Source organism: Diceros bicornis, chromosome 40 (genome assembly GCF_020826845.1).
Source record: "Diceros bicornis minor isolate mBicDic1 chromosome 40, mDicBic1.mat.cur, whole genome shotgun sequence".
Classification (NCBI taxonomy): domain Eukaryota; kingdom Metazoa; phylum Chordata; class Mammalia; order Perissodactyla; family Rhinocerotidae; genus Diceros; species Diceros bicornis.
Genome location: NC_080779.1, coordinates 7,805,026 through 7,829,065, shown reverse-complemented (window position 1 = coordinate 7,829,065; position 24,040 = coordinate 7,805,026).

The following is a 24,040-nucleotide window of genomic DNA, read 5'->3' as shown; positions in this document are numbered from 1 at the left end:
CCGGGGGGATGGAAGATGACAGCTGAGGAGCCGCCCTGCCCGGAGTCTGGCTTAGTCCTAGGGTCTGGGCAAGGCCTGGCCTGGATGTGGCAGCCCGGTAGTCCTAACAATTGGGCAAGGAGGGACGCTATGGCTAGGAATTAAGCAGGGCCTCCTACTGGCTGTGTGTGAATAGCACATTCTAGTTTATCAGGCCTGGCAAGAATCCAAACTCCCCACTTTGCAGAAGAAAGCTGATGATACAAGACATATTCAGAATTCTGGGGCACTAGCTCCTGGTGCATACAGGGTACTTAGCAAATGGTGTGGTAGAGGAACTCAGGAAATGGTCCCTGAATGGAATGTATTTTATTCATAATTGGAGACTCTCCTCCACTCCTACCCGTCAGGCACATGCGCATTGAGCCGTCCCTGGACGTGAGAATTACAGCAGGCCTCCAAGCAGGCCTCCAAGAAGCAGCAGTTCCTACTATTGTAAGCCGGCGGAGCGGCAGCCAGGAAATCCTACAAAAGGCTTGTGGCCGTTTTCCCAAGTGTCAAACAAACATAAAGGCAATCTCCTAAGGTCCAAATTTATACTGATAGATGAAGTGCTCCGCCAATTTAGGCAGTAAGAGGTCGTTTAATTATAACAGAGTAGTGGTGCATATTACTTCAAACATTTGTTTTACATCTGAAGACCCTGGAAATGAAAATTAATAGATTCACGCAGGAATGCACTTACTTGTGGGGGACCAATGATTCTGAGTAGACCAGCAATTACTCATTTTCCTCTGAATTCATTTCTATGATGAAAACACGAAAAAGTGATTTCAAGAAGGAAAATCGTCGTATGGAAATCTGGCAAGTTTTCACAAGAACCAAATTGCTCTTTTGTTTCCTAACCTGCAATATGAGCTTGTCAGCTGAAACTGGGTCTTTGCTGCGTTAGCGCAGCGACAGCCCTGCGCACGGGGGGAGAAGGCTCCCAGGCTGCAACGGCCCCGCCCTTGGACTGGACACCGGGGAGTTCCAGAGTGTCCGGAAGAGAACGCAAGGCAGGGCCTCCAAAGGGCAGAGGTGCTGCCAGCGTCAGACAATGAGGGCGATTCGGAAGGAACAGAGTGGGCTTCTCAAGGCAGCTGGCAGATGTGGGCCACCACAAATCAGGATCAAACTTAATCTAGTTGTCATGAAGATAAAAAAATAAAAAGGAATAATGAATTCAACCAATTGAGCCCACAGCTCTTTTTTTCCCAACCCAAATCAACTGATTTCGTTTGTATGTGCAAACCCGGTAGGAGCTTGCCTTTCTGGCCCACACACTGTGCGCATGCCTGGCACAGTGTGGCTGTTCTGTTTCATAAATGATTGTTAAGTGATGATGAAACTGAGGAGACTGAGCTAAGAGGGAGAAAATGCCTGGGATGGCAACACTCACCTATAGGGGAAATTTGTTTCTTAAAAAAGTGGGCCAGGTGTGGGAAGTGATGATAGACGCTGGAAGCCTAGCTGTCATCTGAATTGAATATTTGGGAGGGATCTCAGAGTTGCAGGGGGTGAGGAGGGGCAGAGGGCCTGCGATGGAATGTAATAGCAGCCAATGTCAGCAAGATGGATTAAAGAAAATGAGCTTCTTGGCCCCCTTCCAGCCATACCTCAGCCCAGCCTGTGGGCAGCTTCCCACAACCAGGCCAAAGACAGGCTTTCTCCTGCGCTACCCCGACCCACTGGGAGGGTTAGAGCTCAGATATGAAAGGTTATAAATGGTTATTGAGTAAGGTCCTCAATCCAACACTTGACAAATCTTAAAGCTGTCTGTTGGAAATTGACTCTTTCCCCCACGTTAAATGAATTAGGCATTGATATAAGGCGCTCTCTCTTACTCCCGGTACACAAATTATATATATTTTTTGAGATCGCCTATGATCACATAAATCAGAGGGCAATTAAGTTCTTCCAAGGTCTGGAGGAGAGAATGTCAAAACTAGGCAAAGAAAAATGTTCTCACCTGGTTGAATATCAGCAAATTCCTCTTGTTACTAAATCAAGTGCCATTTTGCCAAACACCAGTGAACAAAATACCCTAGAAACTAGAAGCAGCTCCGAGTCTTCTCTCCGATCCAGCAGTGCTGTGCCTTAAAAGTTTGGTCGTTTCTTCTTGGGAGGGAGAGGACCTGGAGGAGGTGGAGGCAGGAAGGCATCCATCTGGGGAGGCAGAGATGGGACGGGGAGGATGAGGTGGGGGAGGGGGAGGACCTGTGGATGTGGAGGGGGTGGGGGAGGGGAGGCTCTCGGGGTGGGAGGGGGCCAAGGAGGGAAAGGACCTGGAGGAGGTGGGGCAGGGAAGGGGAGGACCTTTAGCAGAAGTGCAGACATTATAGAGCCCACACAGCCTTTCTTGATGTATGCTCAGTGGATGCTCAAAAGAGGCATGAGGGATCTGTCCTCAACAAATTTAGGAGACATCACATAAAATGTTTGGCTCTCAGGGAGTCACAGAACCTATTAATATATAAAGGCTCTGAGAATTCCTGCAACAAGAAGACCTAACTGGATTAGTCCAGCATGCACCAAGCTTACTGACACTGTTTTGCATGTTACACCACAGAACATACTGACAAACAGCCAACCGGGAGACAGGCTTCAGGGTGTCTGGGGGTGGGGAGCTCTCTGATGCAGAATCTCTCCAGGCCGTTTTAGGAGTCCATTTCCAAGGCCCTTTGTGGAGGGGTCACAATAGGAGACATATTTTGACTATAGTAGCGCCTGTTTGGGTGATCGCTGACTCTGGAGAACCAAGAAGGCCTGAAGGTTCAGAGTGCGAGTCCAAAAAAGACAATTCTGGAAGCTACTCAGGGCCCTTCTTAGGGTCTAAGATTAGGAAAAAGTGTGAAAGGGGATCTTAGTCTCCTTCTAGATCAGTGTTGCTTCAACAGAAAATAATGCAAGGCACAAATGTAATTTTAAATTTCTTAATAGCACATATAATTGAAATTAATTTTAATAATGTATTTTATTTAACTCCATATACCAAAATATTTTTATTTCAACATGTACTCAATATAAAACATTATTAATGAGATATTTTTCCTTAAGTAGGTCTTTGAAATTCAGTATGTGTTTGATAGTTACGACACATCTCAGCTCAGACCAGCCACATGTCAAGTGCTCAGTAGCCACGTGGGGCAGTGGCTGCCACGTGGGACAGCCCAGCTCTAGATTGGCAAACTGCGGCCTCATCACGAGAAAGGAAGGCGAGGTTCAGGCTTACCCTGCTGTGTGGAAATGTTTGGGTTCAATTCCATTTTCCCCTCCATGATGGTTAATTTGGTGTCATCTTGACTGCACTAAGGGAAGCGTAGCTGGCTAGTAAACTATTATTTCTGGGTGTTTCCGGCAGAGACTAGCATTTGAGTTAGTGGACTGAGTACATGCAGGTGGGCCTCTCCACTCTGCCGACAGCCTGAAGGAACAGAAAGGCAGAGGAAGGGCGAGTTTGCTCTCTCCTTGAGCTGGGACATCCATCTTCTCCTGCCCTCAGATCCTGTCGCTCCCGCTTCTCAGGCCTTCTGACTCGGTCCAGCACTTATGACATCTGGTCCCCTGGTTCTCAGACTTTCAGACTTGGACTGAATTACAACCCTGGCTTTCCTGGGTCTCCAGCTTGCAGACAGCAAATCGTTGGGACTTCCCAACCTCCATAATCACGTGAACCACTTCTTATAATAAATCTCACTGTGTAGATCTCTATACATGCTACTGCTTCTGTTTCTCTGGAGGACCTTGGCTAATGCACCCTCTGGAACAGGAAATTTCAAGGGCGAGAACTCTTACTCATCACGGAATCCTCTAGGCCTCAGCATTCAATCAATATGCGGTTCACCATACATTTGTTTGTTCTTTCCTCTTCAGAGTGTCTTGTGATCCGCCTCCTCAATGGCCCCGCCCTGCTCGCTGCTTCCTCGTGGCTCGTACACCGTTAGCACGCTCTCTTCTGACTGCGGGTGTCATTTGTCTGCCCGAGCTGCTCTCCCCGTTCCCTTTGGCTCCTTGGCCTGTGAATCCGGATCTGTCTTCCGTGGAGTAGGAGAATCACTTTCTGTTGAAGCAATGGAATTGAATTCTCTTCAGTGTGACAGAGGAAACAGAACACGTCCTGAAAGTGGACAGGCCGATTTAAGTCCTGTTAGGCATGTGTCTGAACGCGACAAGCTCCTCTCATTCACGCTTCAGATATTTGCTTAGTGGCCTCCGTGTCCCGAGCCCCGACTCAGGGCTGAGGAGAGAGGCCCGTGGTGGTGTCCTCACGGGGCCTGGTGAGGGGGAGCACGATTCTCTCTGGGACCCAGCCCTTCCCGCACACCCTCTGTGGAAGCACCTGAAACTCCGCACGATCACTGTCACCTGTCGGAGGCAGGACCCACGGGAGCCGCTTGTGGGCTCAGCTCAGAGCAGATCCAGGCATGGGCTCCCAGCCAACCCCGAGGAGAGCTGGTTCACCCCCTTGCCCGGCCTTCCTCCTGTCCTGGGTTTCTGCCCTCATTCTGGGCTGTGTGGAGCGGAGTACTAGCCTGCAGAAGGCCAAGTGTGTCTGGTCCCCTGGGCTTGAGGCAGACACTCCTTACTGCCTTCAGGGCACGGGGGTCACCCCGCCATGCTCCCCATTTCCCACCCAACACTTCCTGCCATTTTTATCGAGACGCCCCTCCCCCCCAAATCCTACACGACCAAGTTGCTGATCAATTTATACTCTGGTTTTCCTTTTGAAACATGACAGAGAATGCCTGCCCCAGCTTTCCAGGGTGGTTTGGAGAGAAACACGCTAACCGCAGGAAGAAGTGATTCCCCGGCAGTGTAGGGATGGGAGAGTATTTGGGTGTGACTCAGAAAGGGGAGGACCTGGCCCGAAGACCTCGAACAAGCCCTTCCTGCTGTCTGATTCTAGAAAAAAAGTACAATGAGACAGACTTAAAGGCTTTCCCTTGGCAAAGCAAGAAAACCAAGCAGCCAAAAGAGGCCCCACCAGGAGCCAACAGTTCTGAGCTCTCGTGTAGGCCTAGCGTGGACTTGCTGTGCGATCTTGGTTCCCCCGTTGAGGAGGTGGGATCTGCCCACAGCAGTCCAGGGGCTTTAAAGCACTGAGAATGTTCGCAGCTCACACAATGGCCCCCCACGCCGCCCTCAATAGCCTGGGTCTGACTCTGCCCTTGGGACTGCCCAGCCTCGGCCTGCCTCCTCTGTCCAAACCCCTGCCTCGGGGTCATTTTACTACCTCTCTCTTAGTTCTGTTGTTTTTTAGCAGCCCTTCTGCCCTCAACCGTTGAGCTTTATCTTCTCATCAAACACTCGTACTTTCAATATGAAGGGTAGTTATTTCTGTGGAAAAACCAGTTTTTAAAAACACAATATCCAGCACTTTGTGATTTCCTTTCTTCTGAAACCGTGGGGTTTGGGAATGCTGGCTTCCCTGGAGCGGGCGCTGACTTTCTGCTGCCCCAGATCCAGGCCTGAGTCCACGGGGAGCCGGGACAGAACCTGGGGTGCAGAGAGTTCCCCAGGCCCCCGGAGGTGGTCTCACCTCCAGGACCGACACGGGTCCTCGACTCTGGGGGGAGAGACTTGCTGGGTGAAGGGGGGCCGCTGACCCAGAGACCTTGCCGTCGGACAAAGTGCAAGGAGGGGAAAAGCCTTGTGACTTCCCCAAATGACAGGGCTGGACGATGCGTCTATTGTTAGACTTCACCCCAGAGCAGCTCCCTTCTGTCCCACGATTTATATTCTTGAAGAGCATGTGGCCAGAAAAAGCGGGTCTTGGTTATCCCCCTCCAAGAGAGGAGAAAGAACGCAGCCGGCGTGCCCACGGTGGCTGCCTCCGGTCGCCTGCCCTCCTTCCTGCTGCGCTTGGGCCGGCGCTGGGCCCGCCTGTGGGGACTGACCTTCTCACAGCCCAAGGCCATCACTGATGTCACCAAAGGCAGTGTGCCCTTTAAAAAGCTTCTGATCTCTCAAGTTCCTGGGAATGTCACTGAAAAGAAATGCTAAGGTCACACACCCTTAAAAAGAGAGCTGCGGGAAAAAGGCTGTGGATTTTAGAAGACTGATAATGCAAATACACAGGGCAGTCAGCACAAGACAGCTCCCGATGACCAGCTCCCCTGGGCCGGGATCCAGTGGGCAAGGCCCAGCAAGCTGCAGAAGAACCAGGAAGGATTCTTCCACACTGATTTGTTCAAAGGGCAATTCGTGAGCCTTGAGGCTTCAGCTCTGACTGCACTCAGCTTGAGGGGCTCTGATGCCTTCACATCCTAGAGCTGCCAGCGGTGCCCTGTCCTCACTTTGAAGATGGAGGTGGCACAGACAAGGAGCAGAAAGGACAGACAAGTTTACTTGGTGGCAACAAAAATACAAAAGCCGTTCCTTGCACGTGGAGATGAGCTAAGGAGACGAGGAAAGATGCCTGAGAAGAGGAAGTAATGGGGGAGTGATCGCACTTCATTCATTCATTATTCTGGAATATTTATTGAATGACCACCACGTGCCAGACCAAGTGGTGGAGACTCAGGATACAGTGTTGGGAGCACCCAGACCCCAGCCTCTCCTTCTGAAGCTTACGTTCCAGGATGGGAAGTGGTCAGGACACACGTCTGCCCCCCAACCTGGGAACTGTAAAGGGTGCAGCTCCTGAGCCCCGAGTGAGGCAGCCTGGGGACAGGAACTTAACAGCACTTTATGAAGCCGGTAGGAGAATTCGAGTCTTCACTCCAAGAGGTGGAAGCGACAGGACATAAAGGGATTACAGCGTCGAGTTGTGAAAAGGACACGGTCTGTGGCTGGTCACCTGGGTTTTGGCCCAGATGCTGAGACTAGCAGGGGGCAGGAAAAGGACAAAGGGCCAGTACCTTTGCCTCTAGGTCACCACACCCACGGGGTCCTCATCTGTAAAGTGAAATGGTCCGGTGGATGTGCTCATGGATCCCATCTGCTTTAAGAATTCTGGATAAATTCAGGAATGATCCATCCGTAACGAGGAGTTCAGGGAAAATTAGGGACTCCAGGATAAATTTCAAAAATTTTCAGCTGATCACGCAAAGTAATCGATGTCGCCACATAGGACTCTCCGTCAGGCCTCTCACCTCCCCAGCACCCTCTGCTGGAAGGTGATGTCCACCATTAAGAAGACCAAAGGTGTTGCGGTGGGAGGGTGGTGTCATTAGGTCTAAGAACCCAAGTCGGTGTTAACTGGACATGGTGGAAGGCCCGTCATCTGCCTTACACAGACAGGAGCGCAGAGACACCCCGAGGGAGGGAGACCTTCCCCAGGCACAGGGATCATTAGTGGAGAAACTGTGACTGAAGTCTGGCTCTCCAGATACCCAGGCCTGTGCTTTGCCAAGCTGGCAAGACACTGCTGCAGGCAGAGCAAGTGCCAGTCGTCCATCTTGTGACTGAACCGTGAGCCACGGGGCCGGCATTGGAAGGCATGCTTTCAGAAACAGGAGGGTTTTCTTTGGTGACCTTAGAGAGATGAAATCAGCAGGGAGGAAAAAAATCTTCCCACCAAACTCCATTGGAGAGAATAAAGATCTTCTTAAGATGATGAGAAAGGACAGAATACCTTAAAAATAATATTTTACTTAGAATAAGGCTGGGTTAAAAATGTGAAAAGCTGGAAAGGCTACTCAGAAACAAGAGAGCAGTTAGAAAGTTGTGGAAGTAGTTAGTGATGCCAATGTGATATTTTAAAATGCCTCTGGATCATTTGAAATGGGCATTTAAAATGCCCCAATAAGTTATTAGAATAAATTGAGATTGAATCTGGCCTGAATCAGATTTTCCTCCTGAGATCAATATGCTGCATGTCTCTAACCAAAAAGCAAAGTTTTACAAGTTTTCGGGAAATGACAATTAAATGGGTTAACTCTTAGTGACGCATCTGCTCCTCTCAACCAAAGAGTTCCTCGTATTTGAAAAAAAAGAAAAGATTTCTCCCTTCGCCACCATAAAGCCAAGCTCTTGAAGATATAGTAATTTGCATTTGTCAAACCTTTCAAAATGACATCCAGACTTTTCTTGTCTCTATCGAGGACCCTCGTGGATAATTTGACAGCCAGTTTCTGGTCTTCTGAAATGAACCGCATCAGCCCACCTCACTGCATGGCCAAGAGGAGACCAGGAAGTCAAGGTGGAGGAACCGAACCCCATTATCCTTGCTCGCCTCAAATCATTAATTGACTGGGGCAACGGCTGTGGCTACTTGCAAGGTAAATCCCTACAACAGCAAGTAGATGCCAGGATTTTATTTTTTGTGTAGATAGGCAGGTTGAATATTCGGAGTAGAGGGGCCCAACTACTGGATACCTTTCTTGGAAGTTCACCTACCAAAGGGCTGAAAGGAGTGGCGTGTGATATTCGCTTCTGGGTGCAATCCTGCACCTGCTGCTTAAATAAGTCTTCTGTTCAGACACCCTACCTAAAATACACGCTCACACATGTACACACACACACACATGCACACACTCACACACCTCTACCCAACACACATTTATACACGCTCACACACACACACACTCATCTACCGTTACCCATACTCGTACACACACTCACACACACACTTTTCTACTTACAGCCCCCACCTCTCATCTTCCCAGTATCTCATCCTCTTCTTCCTCTTGTTGGGTTATCCTTATGAATAAGACCTGCCTGGAAGTCTTCAAGCTTGGGTGACTCAACAAATGAGTTGCTTAGCTGAGAAGAAGTAGACTCCCAGCGTTCTGAATTTCAGACTCTGGGAGCAAGTGTCCCCTTCCTCAGTATTGCTGTTATCTTCCAGTGACCGCATAGAAACTCATCATCGTCTTGCACTTCCCCTTATGCCGTGGCCGGTCACCATGTTCTGTTACGTCTTCCTTTGCCAGCTCTCTCATGGTCATCCAGTTTTTCCTTTGCTATCACCCTAATCCAAGTCCAGTTTCCTATGTAAACAGAATCTTAGCTGGTCTCCATGCCTCCAGCTTCTGTTCACTGAACTCTATCCTGCACTGTGCTGCCAGAAGAGCTTTCCTAAGTCATCACATCTCCTGTTACTTCTCACCCAACTATCAGTGGCTCCCTGTTACCTGCAGTATAAGAGTAACGTTCTGGGTTAGCCTGGCATTCCAAGGCCACCACAAAGCAGCACATGTCTCTACTGAGGCAGTGTGGTAGGGTGAAGTAAGTCTGAACTTTCTGGATCAAGCAGAGCTGAGTCTTCTTCCCACTTCTGCCACTCAGTGGTTGGTAAGTTTGGCAAGTTATTTGCCTCTCTGAGCCTCAGGTTTCTCATCTATAAAATAAAAGCAACCACTGTTATTGAGTGGAGTGCCTCCTGTAGGCCAGGCATGGGGCTACGTTCTTGTAAGAACTGACCAAACCAGTTTGGCTATTCACAAGGTCAGAGGGTGTTTTTTTTGTTGCCAGTGTTTTTAGTTGACATGGCAGCCTCTGGTGATCAGAGGTAGGTGGGAGCTTATAGTAGGTCCTCCCCCATCCTATCCTTTCCGCTGGGTGGAAGGCAGCAGCGACAGCAAATACCAGGCTGACTTCTGAAATGGTCTTCGTTAGTAAGCAGGCCCAGGGGAGTCACGTGTGCACTTCATGCAAGTTCAGGAAATCCGGGCTCCTGGCCTTTGGGCCCTCTGACAGCCCCTTGCATGAGGGGTTTCCTAAAGGCAGAGGTGGTGATCTTTCAGGGCAAGACCATCTCACCTTCAAATCAGACCAGGCAACAGAATCCTCCGTTAAATGGCAGAAGCCGGAACAGCAGGAGTCTAGGGCCCCATTCCGAAGAGTGCCAGACTGCTGGGCTCACCGCGTTCTTCTGCTATTTCTAGCCACCACTAATTTCACAGCGAAATATTATTTCTAACATCTCTCAAGCTAGTTTTTAAAATAAGCTCTAGTGTACACACTTTGGATAGCGAGAATGGAAGCACTGGTTATAGCCCCTGTTGGAGCGTGGGCTTTTAGTTAGGGTCTTTCGAGAATGCAATTAAGTACTTATTGGGAGTAGGTGAAAACTAGCATAGTGGAATATTTAGAAGTAAATGATAAGTAGCATGGAAGCACTTTCATATTCCACTTCTAACCCTCACGATGACGCTGAGGTGCGCATCTTTACCTCCATTTTCCAGGCTCTTGAGTTTAAGCAACTTCTCCAAAGACAATGGAGCTGGCAGTTGATGGAGCTGAAGTGCAGGCATGGTCCAGCCTGGCTCCAGGGCTCCTGCACTTTCTCTCACATCACGGCCTCTCCAGCATCTGACTACACTGCCGCAGAAAGACTGAATCCAGAGTTACCATTGACCTCCGGGGACACGTGGCCCGTCAAACCCTACCTTCAAAACATGTCCTGATCCAGCCACTTCGCCCATGGTCTAGGCCCCCATAGCCATCTTTCTCCTGGACTCACACCAGAGCCTCCTGCCTACTCCCCCCTCCCCTTACAATGTGTTTTCTCCCAGAAAGGCAGAGGGAGCTTTTAGAAGTAAAAATTAAATAAGATCACTCCCCTGCTTAAAATCCTCCCATGGCTTCTTGTCACACTTTAAATATAATCCAAAATTCTTACTGGGCTCAAAAGGTCCCCTTTGACTCCACTTCCTCTGACCTCATGCCTGTGACTCCTCCCTCCTCCGTTGCGCTCCCACCACAGCCCACAGCGTCTGGCTTGCTGTCCTTGAACCCATTCACTCACTCCCACAGCTGGCCGCGGGCTTGCCTCTCTCCATACCCAGTCTCTTCCGCCACAACCGGCCTCCACACTGCTCCCTTTTTAAAGATCCGCTCCCGAGAGAAGCCTCTTCCGACAACCTGTGAAATAGTCTCCCCTTCTTCCCTTTGCAGTGTGTCTCCTGCTTTACTTTTATCATCGCACTTATCACTGCCTGGGATTGTGCAGGGTCTCCATTTGTGTAGTCACCTATTGTCTTTCTCCTCCTGTAGAACGTGAGCACCAGGAGGGCAGGGACGTGTTTTATTTGTTTGTTCCTCTGTCACCAGTGCCTGGACCACGTGAGGGTAAGCAGTAAAGTTCAGCAAAACTTTTTCAAACAAATAAATAAAACAGTGTGCTAAACGCCAGAAGCTGTTACATCTGACAAACTTTGACGTACAAATTTCAAATGACTACAAGCCTTATTCTACAAATTTCTAAGGTTCAGTAGTGGAGATTTCTAGTACCCACTCATGTCGGGTTCTCTTCCCATTCCAGGCATCTAGCAGGATTAAATGGTTAGGTGGGACCAGTGACGAGTTATCGCCAAAGGGCTGAGGGCAGAGGTTACTTAAGTTGCTTCTGGCCAAAGATTTTGTTTCTGGTTCAAGCACCTCCAGAATTCTCTTTGCCATGGAGACCAAGCTTCCAAGTGATGCCGGATTAAGATGGTGCAGGCTCTGTCAGCCTAGGTCCCCGAGTGACCATATGGGCCAAGGCTCACCACAAACCCACTGCAGATATGACCTGCAAGTGAAAAGCAGACTTTTCTTGTGTTAAGCCACTCAGATGTGGGGGCTCACATTTCACCAGATTATCACCTAACCCAACCTGACTAATACACATCGGTTAAGATAGGTGAAAAGAGCAACAAATGATAAAGTTCACCATTTTCACCCGGGACCACCTGCTCCAGCCAGGACAATAAACTCTGCATTTTACAGCATGATGTGTCCAGAACTGCCTTTCTCCTGAGAATATCCAGCTTAGGGGCGTGGAGCAGGGACTCAAGTAAAGTCATCAGGGAAGATTACACAGCAGACCAGCCTAAGGAGGTGTGTACACTGGCTGTCTGAGTCCAGGTCACGAATAATCAGCAATAAACCAGCTACGCTTCTGTCGTCCTCCCATTGCACTGGCCTCAGTGATGGTTTAATAAAGCCAAGTCCAAGTCCGATGTGAGATGGCTACTTTGGAAGCTGCACCTGCAGCCAGGTGGGATAGAGGATACAAGGAAGACACTGAAGTGTCTTCATGCGTTGGCAGTGGCAGCAGGGACACTGGGACTCGCTGGTCATGAAAGCCCCTGGACTGTGAGAAAGTCCTCTGTGCGACAGAGTGATTGATAACTGGAAAGGAGTGTCTTCAGTCATCAAGGCCTCCTGCTGTTCTGTTGTCCTCTGTTGTTTCTCTCCCCTCCCCAGCCCCACCCACAGGCAGCCATACACTGGGGAGAATTTGATGGAATCAGGGCTCATGGCCCCAGATTGAGGCCAGTTTAGAAGAGAGGCATAATCTTTCGTGAAATAATGCATCTAGGTAACAATCCCCAGTAGACGTTAAAACACGTAGGTGAAGGATTAACGCGTAAATTCATATTAGGTGGAGCAGGCTGACAACACCTGAGCCCATTGATCAACACTAACATCACCAGAAGTGGGTGACCTCTTCAAGAGATGCAACACGAAATACACAGCACCACCCATGAAGAATTCTTGCCAGAAGAATTGAGTCTGAACCTACTGAAGCCTAAGCTCTAACTACCAGTTACTGGAAACATAGAATAAAGTGGAACGTGTTAAAAGATACCAGGAGGCTGCAGTCAGCAGGACCCTGAACACAGGAAATTTTGTGTAACTAAGATGAGTCATTCAAGAGCCTCTTCACTAAACAAAGGACACCTATGTCAAGGTGGCCTGTTGTTGCTGCCACCTCCATCCCTAAACCTGGGAGAGGCTGGTGAGATATCTTAGTCTCTCCCTCAATGGGAACTGCAATCCCTGTCCACGGCATTCTCTCCTCCGTTGTGTCACCATGTCGCATTCACTCCGAGACACTGACTGGACGCCCTCCACGTGCCCAGCTTGTTTCAGGAGCCTGAGTGCTGCAGTGAGAGAGGAGGCGAGGAAGATACCTGCGCTCGTAGACTAGCTGGTTAAGAAAGACAGAAAATCTGGAGTCGATTCAGAGAGAAAAGACAATTGTGATTAAAGAGAAGAGTACCAGTCTTTGGAGGAACATTCATGTACAAACAGAAATGCTGCAAGTCTAGCTTACTGTTTTGTATTTTAAGAATTTTTGTGAGCAGATTTGCCAACATTTATCAGTCTTCAATACTGCGTTTTTGTAGAATGGAAAAGTTTATAGTCTCCTCCACATTGGACTAGCAATGTGAGTACATTAAATACATTTTATTTTCTCTCTAACCATATCTAAACCAATCCACAGATAGGTCTCTCTGCCTGCTTCTTCTGATGTCCGTTTTCGTCATGTCACTACCAACCTTGATCATCTTTTTTACATAAACTCTGCTTCCCAGAGCCCAGCTTCCCTAAGTCATCTTCTCGGTAAAAGAGATTCCTTGGATCATTATGAAAGAGAAAGAACTCTAGGGAGGGCTTTCATGAAGGAAAAATACCCACGTCTGACTCATTCAGAAACAGACCAGCTCTGCGGGGAGCCCTTGGTTTCTCCTCCCTCCTCTGTCTCTAACACTTCCTGTTATGACCAGAACCGGACAGTAGGTAGAACTGGGGTCACCCAGTCCACGCATTGCGGGACCCCCTGTCACGGACCACAGTGTGGTCAGAAATGCTCATGAGAACGTGGGGCGTCTGAAGGGAGTGCAGCCTCCCTCAGACTTTGTTCCAGTGTGTCACTTGTTGATGGAAACTGCCTTGCCACGGTTAGATGAGCCTACAGGACTGTTGCTCTAATTACCTGGCACCATACATGCTCTCCAGGGCCAGTGACCGGAGGGAACCTTGCTGTTTGCTTTTGAGCTAATCACATGTGCTCACCTCCAGCTAGTGGGCGAGGATGACGTCATAAGAGCACCTGACACGGATTACCCCTGCATGGAGGGGTCGCACACGCAGGTGGGAAGTATGCCTTTTTTCCTCTTGTAGGAAAGAGCAAGATTTACATTAGCAGTAGTCAGAACACTGTTTCTGCTATTGGATGAACGTTCTGAGGATTAGATTCTGTAGAAAGAATCTGAGGCAAAGTGACAATTTCTCCCTGAGTAGGGACGTGAGGAGCCTCATTCTCTCCATGGCGGCCGTGAGGTATGGCTTGTTAATGACTCAGAGGAGCACGTTTGGAGGAGCAGGTGTTAGAGTTCTTACTTGTATATTCTACCACCAGGTTCAAGCAGGTCCCACTGGAGTCTTCACTCCATGTGCTTTGTGAGTACGTGCAAATGCTGAGGTGCTAGGTCACCCGTGTGCCATTGCTTCTTGTGGAGAGGCTGAGTTGTTCTTGGCTATTTTTCCACTGCTGGATTTGGAAGGTTGCTTTTTTTGGCCCCAATTCTTCAGCCCTCTCTGTACCCAGATATTTGCCATGTGACTTTGCAGATTTTCCCCTAAGAGGTAGAACATATTCCCTCCCTTAACTTTGCCCATGTCACTTGCTGTGGCCAATAAATTGAAACAGAAGTGATGGTATGCTGATTCTGAACCCAGGCTTTAGGAGGCCTTGATGTTTCTACCTGCTCTCTTACAGCTCCGCCTGGCCACGTGAAGAGCTTCCCTTAGACAGCTGCTGTCCCCTTTGCTGGGATCTCAGAACAGCACACATTGGGCAGATCAGAGCCCAAACCTCACTGAGAAGGCCTGACCAGCTGGACACAGGGCTGGAGGCAAACTGGCCCAGTCAAACCCAGCCTAGATCAGCCAAGCCCCAGCTAACCTCGAGATTCATGAGCTAAGTAAGTGCTTACTGTTATATGCTGCAAGATTTGCCTGTGTTTGTTACGCAGCCTTATCACAGTCATAGTCATCTGATACATAGGGCAATGTGATTGACAATCTTTTGGAGGATTGCAAACTTGAGTTGAGGTTAAGAGGAAAGAGTTTACATTTTTAAACAACTCTAGTACAGCAACAAGGTATATAAGTTATTGGGGCAAAAAAAGGTTCCTCAGAGAACCAAAGACCATTGCTGAGGAGGAGACTTCTCTCTCTATTTTCAAGGAGTGCTTTTATCTATTTAGTCACAAACTCACAGCTCTGGATGGATTTCTTCTCAATCCCATCCAGTGATGGTTATGACAGAAAATAGTCTCTGTAGCTGGGTACACACTGAAAGAAAGTTTGGTTAAAAATAAATGTGTTAAGAAATGAATACAAGCATCCCATGGAGATCTTGCGAGTTTGGTTCCAGACCACCACAATAAAGCAAATATGGCAATAAAGTGCGATACATACATTTTTTGGTTTCCCAGTGCATATAAAAGTTATGTTTACCCTATACTGTAGTCTATTGAGTGTGCAATAGCACTATGTCTAAAAAAAATACATACATAATTAGAAAAATACTCTATTGCTAAAAACTGCTAACCATCATCTGAGCCTTCAGCAAGTTGTAATCTTTTTGCTAGTGGAGAGTCTTGCTTCCATGTTGATGGCTGCTGACTGATCAGGGTGGTGGTTGCTGGAGCTTGGGGTGACTGTGGCAATTTCTTAAAATAAGACAACAATAAAGTTTGCTGCATTGATTGACTCTTCCTTTCATGAACGATTTCTCTGTAGCATGTGATGCTGTTTGATAGCATTTTACCCACACTAGAACTTTCAAACCTGCCACTGCTTTATCAACTAAGTTTATGTAATATTCTAAATTCTTTGTTGTCATTTCTACAATCTTCACAGCATCTTCACCAGGAATAGTTTCCATCTCAAGAAACCACTTTCTTTGCTCATCCATAAGAAACAACTCATCATCCGTTAAAATTTTATCACGAGATGGCAGCAATTCAGTCACATCTTCAGGCTCCAATTCTAATTCTAGTTCTCTTGCTGTTTCCACCACATCTGCAGTTACTTCCTCCACTGAAGACTTGAACCCCTCAAAGTCATCCATAAGGGTTGGAATCAACTTCTTCCAAACTTCTGTTAATGTTGATATTTTAACCACTTCCCTAGAATCACGAATATTCTTAATGGCATCTAGATGGTGAATTCTTTCCAGAAGGTTTTCGATTTACTTTGCCCAGCTCCATCAGAGGAATCACTATCAATGACAGCTATAGCTTTACAAAATGCATTTCTTAAATAATAAGACTTGAAAGTCAAAATTACTCCTTGATCCACAGGCTGCAGACTGGATATTATGTTAGCAGGCATGAAAACAACATTAATCTCATTGTACATCTTCATCAGAGCTTTTGGATGAACAGGTGCATTGTCAATGAGCAGTAATATTTTGAAAGGAATCTTTTTTCTGAGCAGTAGGTCTCAATAATAGGCTTAAATTATTCAGCAAACCATGTTGGAAACAGATGTGCTGTCATCCAGGCTTTGTAGTTCCATTTATAGAGCACAGGCAGTAGATTTGCATAATTCTTAAGGGCCCTAGGATTTTTGGAATGGTAAATGAGCACTGGCTTCAACTTAAAGTCACCAGCTGCATTAGCCCCTAACAAGAGAGTCAGCCTGTTCTTTGAAACTTTGATGCCAGGGATTGACTTCTCCTGTCTAGCTATGAAAGTCCTAGACGGCATCTTCTTCCAATATTAGGCCATTTTGTCTACATTAAAAATCTGTTGTTTAGTGTAGTCACCTTCATTAATTATTTTAGCCAGATCTTCTGGAGAACTTGCTGCAGCTTCTCCATCAGCACTTGCTGCTTCACTTTGCACTTTTATGTTATGGAGATGGCTTCTTTCCTTAAACCTCACGAATCAACCTCTGCTAACTTCAAGCATCTCTTCTGCAGCTTGCTCACCTCTCTCAGCCTTCACAGAATTGAATAGAGTTAGGGCCTTGCTCTGGATTAGGCTTTGGCTTAAGGAAATGTTGTGGCTGGTTTGATCTTCTGTCCAGACCACCAAAACTTTCTCCATATCAGCAATAAGGCTGTTTCACTTTCTTATCATTCATTTGTTCACTAGAGTAGCACTTTTAATCCCCCTCAAGAACTTTCCTTTGCATTCACAACTTGGCTAACTGTTTGGCACAAGAGGCCTTGCTTTTGCCCTGTCTCAGCTTTCAACATGCGTTCCTCACTAAGCTTAATCATTTCTAGCTTTTGACTTAAAGTGCGAGACATGCCCCTCTTTCTTTCACTTGAACACTTAGAGGCCATTGTAGGGTTATTAATTGGCCTAATTTCAATATTGTTGTGTCTCAGGGAGCAGGGAGGCCTGAGGAGAGGGATAAAGATGGAAAAATGGCCGGTGTCAGTCAACACACACACAACATTGTTGATTAAGTTCACTGTCTTATATAAGTGTGGTTTGTGGCACTCCAAAACAATTAGAGGGTCTGGCCCCATGGCTTAGCAGTTAGGTGCGTGCGCTCCGCTACTGGCGGCCCGGGTTCGGATCCTGGGTGCGCACCGACGCACCGCTTGTCCAGCCACGCTGAGGCGGCATCCCACATACAGCAGCTAGAAGGATGTGCAACTATGACATACAACTATCTACTGGGGCTTTGGGGGGAAAAAAAAAGGAGGAAGATTGGCAATAGATCTTAGCTCAGAGCCGGTCTTCCTCAGCAAAAAAAGGAGGATTGGCATGGATGTTAGCTCAGGGCTGATCTTCCTCACACACACAAAAAAACAATTAGAGTAGCAACATCAAAAATAACTAATTACAGACCACCATAACACTTATAATAATAAAAGTTTTGAAATATTGCAAGAATTACCAAAATGTGACATAGAGACATGAAGTGAGCAAATGCTGTTGGAAAAATGGCGCCAATAGACTTGCCAGATGCAGGGTTGCCACAAACTTTCAACTGTAAAAAAAACCCAATATCTGCGAAGCACAATGAAGTGAAGCACAATAAAAGAAGATATGCCTGGAAATCAATATGACAAGTTGCTGAAAAATACATAGTTCCTTCATTTATCCATTTAACAAGTATGACTTGAGAGCCTACTCTGTCAGACACTGTTAGGCACTGGAAGTGCAGCAGGGAACAAAAGCAAGCCCTATTCTGGTGAGGACGTTCTAGAAGAGTTTCACCACTTTTCAGCCCATGATGTCCACTTTATCTTTATGCACATTGGTTAATCAGATGAAAGGAAGAGCCGCAGCCTACGTTTGTAAAGGCACTCAAGCAGCCTAAATACAATAGGAACAGACCACAAAATGGGGGAAGCCTGGCTCAAGTATGAAGTAAGATTCACCAGTAGAAAATGACTTTATTTTTTCTAAAAATAAATTTACATTTTAAAAATTATGTTTAAAATCTTAGATATATTTACACATCCATGTTCACAGAAGCATTATTCTCAATAGCCAAGAGGTGGAAGCAACCCAAGTGTCCATCAATGGACGAATGGATAAACAAAATGTGGTGTAAACATGCAATGGAATAATATTCAACCTTAAAAAGGAAGGGAATTCTGACACATGCTGCAACATAGATGAACCTTGAGCACATTACGCTAAGTGAAATAAGCTAGACATAGAAAGAAAAATATCATATGATTTCATTTATATGAGAAACCTAGAGTAGTCAAATTTATAGAGATAGAAAGTAGAACGGTGGTTGCCAGGGGATGGGAGGAGGAGGAATGGAAAGTCATTTAATGGTCTAGAATTTCATTTTGGGAAGATGAGAAAGTTCTGGAGATGGGTGGTAGTGATAGTTGCACAACAATGTACTTAATACCCCAGACTGCACACATAAAATAACTAAAATGGTAAATTTCATGTTATGTATATCTTACTGCAATTTAAAAAATATATCTAAAATTTTAAAGGTAAATAACTAAGAAATAAGAAAAACACTTTAAAATGAATTGTAAATATTTTTAAATAACCCATTAATGAAATTAAAAGTTACCTGTGTAATAGGTGAAAACCTTGATGTTCAATCAATTTTCTTTCAAACAATTCAGTTAGCTCTGAGACGAAAAATTTAAAATTCATGAAAACATTGCCAAATAAGCAATATAGACATAATTGGCTAAAAATAATTGTGGAGGAAGGGAAATAACAAAAATGGAAATCTGGGTTACAAAGGCTCTGTGTGATAATTAGGTGGGACACTTAACCTCTCTGGTCCTTGGTGGCGTCATCCGTAAAGAGAGGGGTCAGCCCCAAGAATAAGGACTTTGCTCCTCTTTGGGCAATGAATTAGGTTGGCTGTGGTCCTTCCTTTGCCAACACTGGTAAAGCCAAGCTTTACTGCCGACGTCAACGCCAGGCCTGGCTCCGGTAGGCAGCAGGGCTCCCTTCCTGCAGCAAGAAATCACTTTGCGGACGAAGAACAGCAAGACCCGTTTCCTTCTGCTCTCCTGCCGCCGCTCTGGGCTTCACAATTAGCCTGCTGTTCATTGCTTTCCCCTCGACTCAACATGCCTGCCCCTCTATCAATAAATGATGAGTTTTTGGAAAAGGAAGGTCAACACTAAAGCCATGGTAATTAGCACTTGCTTCATGGAGACAATAGCTCGTATAGAAATCACTTTCTTGAAAAAGAGAAAGAAAAAATACCTGTTGGATTTGGCGCCAAGGGTGTCATGCCTGAAAGCATCTCTGGGCTTGCTTTCCTGTCGGGGAGAAAAGAAGACATGAACATTTGACACTGAACGAGAAGACACAACGGACTTCTCTGTGCCACAGGCAGCAACCTCTGTGTGGCTCTGTTAGGACGGTCTGCGCTCCACGGAAGGGCTATCAACAGGGTGGAGGGAAAGCCTCAGTTTCCAGACGGACAGCTGAACAATAGGTAGCTGGAAAGGTTCGTGCTGTGTCGTGCCTGAGGCCTTCTGAGTGAAATGCTGAAATGATGCAAGCTCCTGGCACTCCAGAAACAGGACACTTCAGAGGGTCAAAGGAAGATTCTCAAGAGAAAACCAAAGCTTTGAATGCCAGAGGATTCACAAGGGGCAACCTGAAAACAGCTTCAAAATAGATATATCTTAAGACAGATATGTTGGGGCCAGCCCCGTGGCTTAGCGGTTAAGTGCTCGCACTCCGCTGCTGGCGGCCTGGGTTCGGACCCCGGGCGTGCACCGACGCACCGCTTGTCAGGACATGCTGAGGCTGAGTCCCACATACAGCAACTAGAAGAATGTGCAACTATGACATACAACTATCTACTGGGGCTTTGGGGGGAAAAATAAATAAATAAAGTTAAAAAAAAAAAAAAAAAAGACAGATATGTCAAGTGTCTCTGCCTGAGAGAGACTTTGCGCAATCCACTTTTGTTTTGGAGTGAGCCTTCAGAGATACTGCTCAGTCGGCGTTGCCTCGATATCTACTGAGCAGTGCCAGAATTTCTAGAGAATCTTGAGCGTGTGTGTGAGTGCGTGTTTGCGAGTGGGGGTGTCACACTGACAGTAACAACGCGAGTGTCTTTCACTACAAATAGCGATCAGTGTCAGCGGTGCCCAAGCTCACGACAAGAAATGTCCCAGCGTGGGGTCCCTGGGAGGCCCACTCTGAGGTGGTGACCATCCTGCAGGACGCTTGTGGGGAGTACACGAGAGTCAACACCTGTGGCAGGGAGGGGACGGAAGCCCAGCTGCCACTGGGAGCTCTGAGCAGGACGGCCCTTCACTGGGAGGATGGGGCGGGCGAGACTGTTACACCCTCACGTCCTCAGTCACTGGACCACCTTTGGGAGGAAGGTGTAACCTTGGGCAAGGAGGCTGTCTTCAGGCAAGGCAGTCCCCAAAGACGGCTGACAGCTGAAGGCAGTCTTCTGGCAGGTGGGAGAATAAGGCCTTCATTTCTGAAGGGGAATCTGGGCTTCACACCACTGCTTCTCCCCAAGAGAAGGGAGGGAAGGAGGAAGGGAGAGAGAAAGGGGAAGGGAGGAAAGGGAGAGGGAAGCAGGGGTGGGAGGAAAGAAGGAAGGAAGGGAATGGCTGGACTCTGATGTATTACAATGGTGGGAATAGCCAGGTCATTTTAATTTTTCTGAGTTTCAACTTCTTCATTTGCAAAGATCAACTTTATTTTACAGAGCCATTATGAGGATCAAATCTATGTGGAAGCCCTAAATAAACTGCACAGAACTATACAAATACGTATGTGGTACTATTAGATAACACTCCGAGAGTCAAGAAGCCCCTCTGAAACTAGTCAGACTCTTAGTCTCCAGGCGAATCGTTGTCAAGCTGTCTTGAGCACCACAGCCACCTGAGGAATGATTAAAACACAGATTTCCGGCTGTCTCCAGCAGGTCTGGTGTGGAGCCTGAGAATCTGCGTTTACAGATAGATAGATAATTTATTAGTATATGTATCCAATAGTATATATCCTATTGGTTCTGTTTCTTTGGAGAACCCTGACTAATGCACATCTCGGTATGCCAGTTCCCCTAGATGAACCCAAAGCCAGGCTAGACAAAGCATTGAGAATGTATTCCCTGTTGCTCAGGTTTTAGAAAGTATAGAAAGCAGTGAGCAGCTGTCATTAGAAACACAGGGATGGTTGTAACAGGGAGATGAGGGCGAGCATAATCCTGCTCTGAAGGGAGAGCACAGAACCGCGATACCATTGTGATACTGATCCTTCCGATAGTCTCAGTTTTATCAAGGAAGAAATGATCTCAGGCCGGATACGCAGCTGGTTTTCAATTGTCAGAGAGACACTGCCTTTGCCTCTGTCGGTCCCTCTTCTGATATCTGATCTGTTTTCGACCCACCTTTCTTCTCTCTGACCTCCTGTCCTGAAGTCTCTCCCTCTCTTTTCTATTTCCCTGCTTTTTCTCTACAATTAGCCTCATTTTCAGTCTTCAAACATCAAAACTCCTCTTTGACCTGACCCTCCGTTCCCTGGCAGTATTGTTCTTGGACAAAATCCTGAAACTCTTGCCCTGGTGTCAATTACAGTGAAAGTCCCCCCAGCAGCGCTGTCAATCCTATAATCCAGCCCCGATTTCTACAAGACTACACACAGCTTTCACCGGTCCAAGTTCCAAGTAGGTCAGGCAGCTGATGTTCAGCTGGTTAGAGGCTCCTAGAGACCCTCCAGATTCGGAGCAATGGGGGTGCCCTGTAACTTCAGAGGCAAAGTCTTTCTGAATCAACTCAGGCTCCCAAAGAATGCTAATCTTGGTGGCTCTTAAAGCAATTTCGAGATAATGAGCCTCTGTCAATTTGAGAGGAAGATGTCATTTATATCGCAAGCCGCCTCTGCTGAGCCATTTTTGGATGCAGTAGGGCTTTTAGTCTCTCTGTAAAAAGGAAGTTTAACAAAATGAGTTTCCAGGTGGGAAAGCGCAGCCATTTCTTCCCTGGGAAAGTGGGGTTTGTCTGGAGAAAGCCTTTTGGCCAGATCAATATGTGAGTTAGCCAGTGGAGTCTGACAGTCCGTGTCACAGTCCCTGGTGTGAGGGGGCAGTGTCATCCCAGGAGTTCGCGTGTGTGCAGAGCAGGGAGCTGGGGTTGAGACCGGCGTTCTGGTTCTCCTTGCCATCAGTGATTTCTGGATATACTTAAGACAGGCAAGACGACTTGTTTCTATGAAACAAAAAGAGTAGTCTTTCTTCCCTCCTTCTAGCTCAGGCCAGGCAAGGACAGATGAGCTTCTACAGGCCTTAGAGCTCAGGATTTATGGAAGCCCGAGGTGTCATCGTCGCCCAGCCCAGCGCTTGCCCAGTCCCACCCATCTTCCTTGGTGTTCCTTGCCTGCTGGCAGTTTCTTACGGCCCTGCCTGGATTCTGGTCAGGAAATGAGGGTGGAGGGAGGAGCACCACACGTCCCCTTCCGGTCTGCTGACCACATGTGGGGACCCAGTGGAGGATTCCGTGGCCCTGGAAGAGGAGGAGCCACAGACGGTAGGAGCCTGGGTTTCTGCATGACTGCATGGAGTGGAAGACCCCCTGCCCCAGTCCGCATTGCCACCAGCCTGCATTGGACTGTGACCCGAGTGAGAAATAAAACTTGATCGTGTTAGGCCGCTGCACTGTGGAGGTCAAGTGTTTCAGATATTGGCCTACACGTAGTAAATGTGGTGACAAGGCCAAGGTGGGAGTGATGATGGGGCCTTGAAGACCGTGTGACTTTCAGGGGGAGGGGCTCTCAGCTCCAGGGAGCTCAACAGGTCTGCCTGGGGCTCGTCTCGATTCTTAACGTTTGTTACCAGTTTTCTAAACAAAACAAGCCTTAGAATTAAGAGCAATCTGGTTGAAAAGGAATATCTGGATTCTTTAAGATAGTTGATATCATTTTAGGAATATCTGAATTCCTTTACCCTGGTTAACTGTGTGCCAAGCAGCCTTCTGCCTTTTGCCTTGGTCTCCTCCCTCCCAGAGGGGACCTCCAAGTCCAATGATGGATACCATTATCCTGCCAGGTACATCACTCACAGACATGAAGAATTAAGGTGGAACTCTGATTTATCAGCCGGGCTCAGGCAAGCTTCCACTGCAGGAGTTGGCTCCCCCAGAACCTTGTCAGCTGAGACAGAACTTGTGACAGGCTGAGGAGCGGGCCTTGGCCCTGAGGACTCACCACATTTCCCTCAGAATTGCCCACAGCCACTCGCTGGATGCCTGTGCATTTGTTGGAGCAGGGTACCCAAAGAGGAGTAGGCAGCTAGGAAATATTTCTAAAAGGTAAAAAAAAAAAAAGAAAGAAGAAGGAAAAAAAGAAAAGAAAAAAGAGAATGACTGGAAGAGACAAAGAAAAGGAAGGGAGAACTGGAACGAGACAGAGACAGTGGGGGTGGGGAAGAGAGAGACGGACAATAGACAGACAGACAAATGGAGAAGCTAAGAGACCATGAAAGAATTCTCCTCCTGGCTATTTCCACAGCAAAGCTCTGTGGGGAATGAGGAATCCAGCCAGAGCTCTGAGACTTTGTCCTCGTTTTCAGTGATAAAAGGGAGGGTGGTGGGGATGCTTTTGTACAAGCACATGCTGAATTTCACTTCCTCTGAGGGAAAAGAGACTAGAAAATTCCAGGACTCCTTCTTGAGCAGAAGATGAGGCTCTTCCTCATTCACAAGAGTGGCAGCCCATCAACCCCTGTGTCCGCAGCCCCCGCAGCCCCCGGGCCTAGCGCCCTCCCGCCTGCCCTCACTCACCCCTCTCCCTCGCCAGGCGACACCTCTCCTCTCCTCCGGGAGAGGCAGTGCAGAGTGCTAGCTGGAGATTCAGGCAGCTGGGGTTCC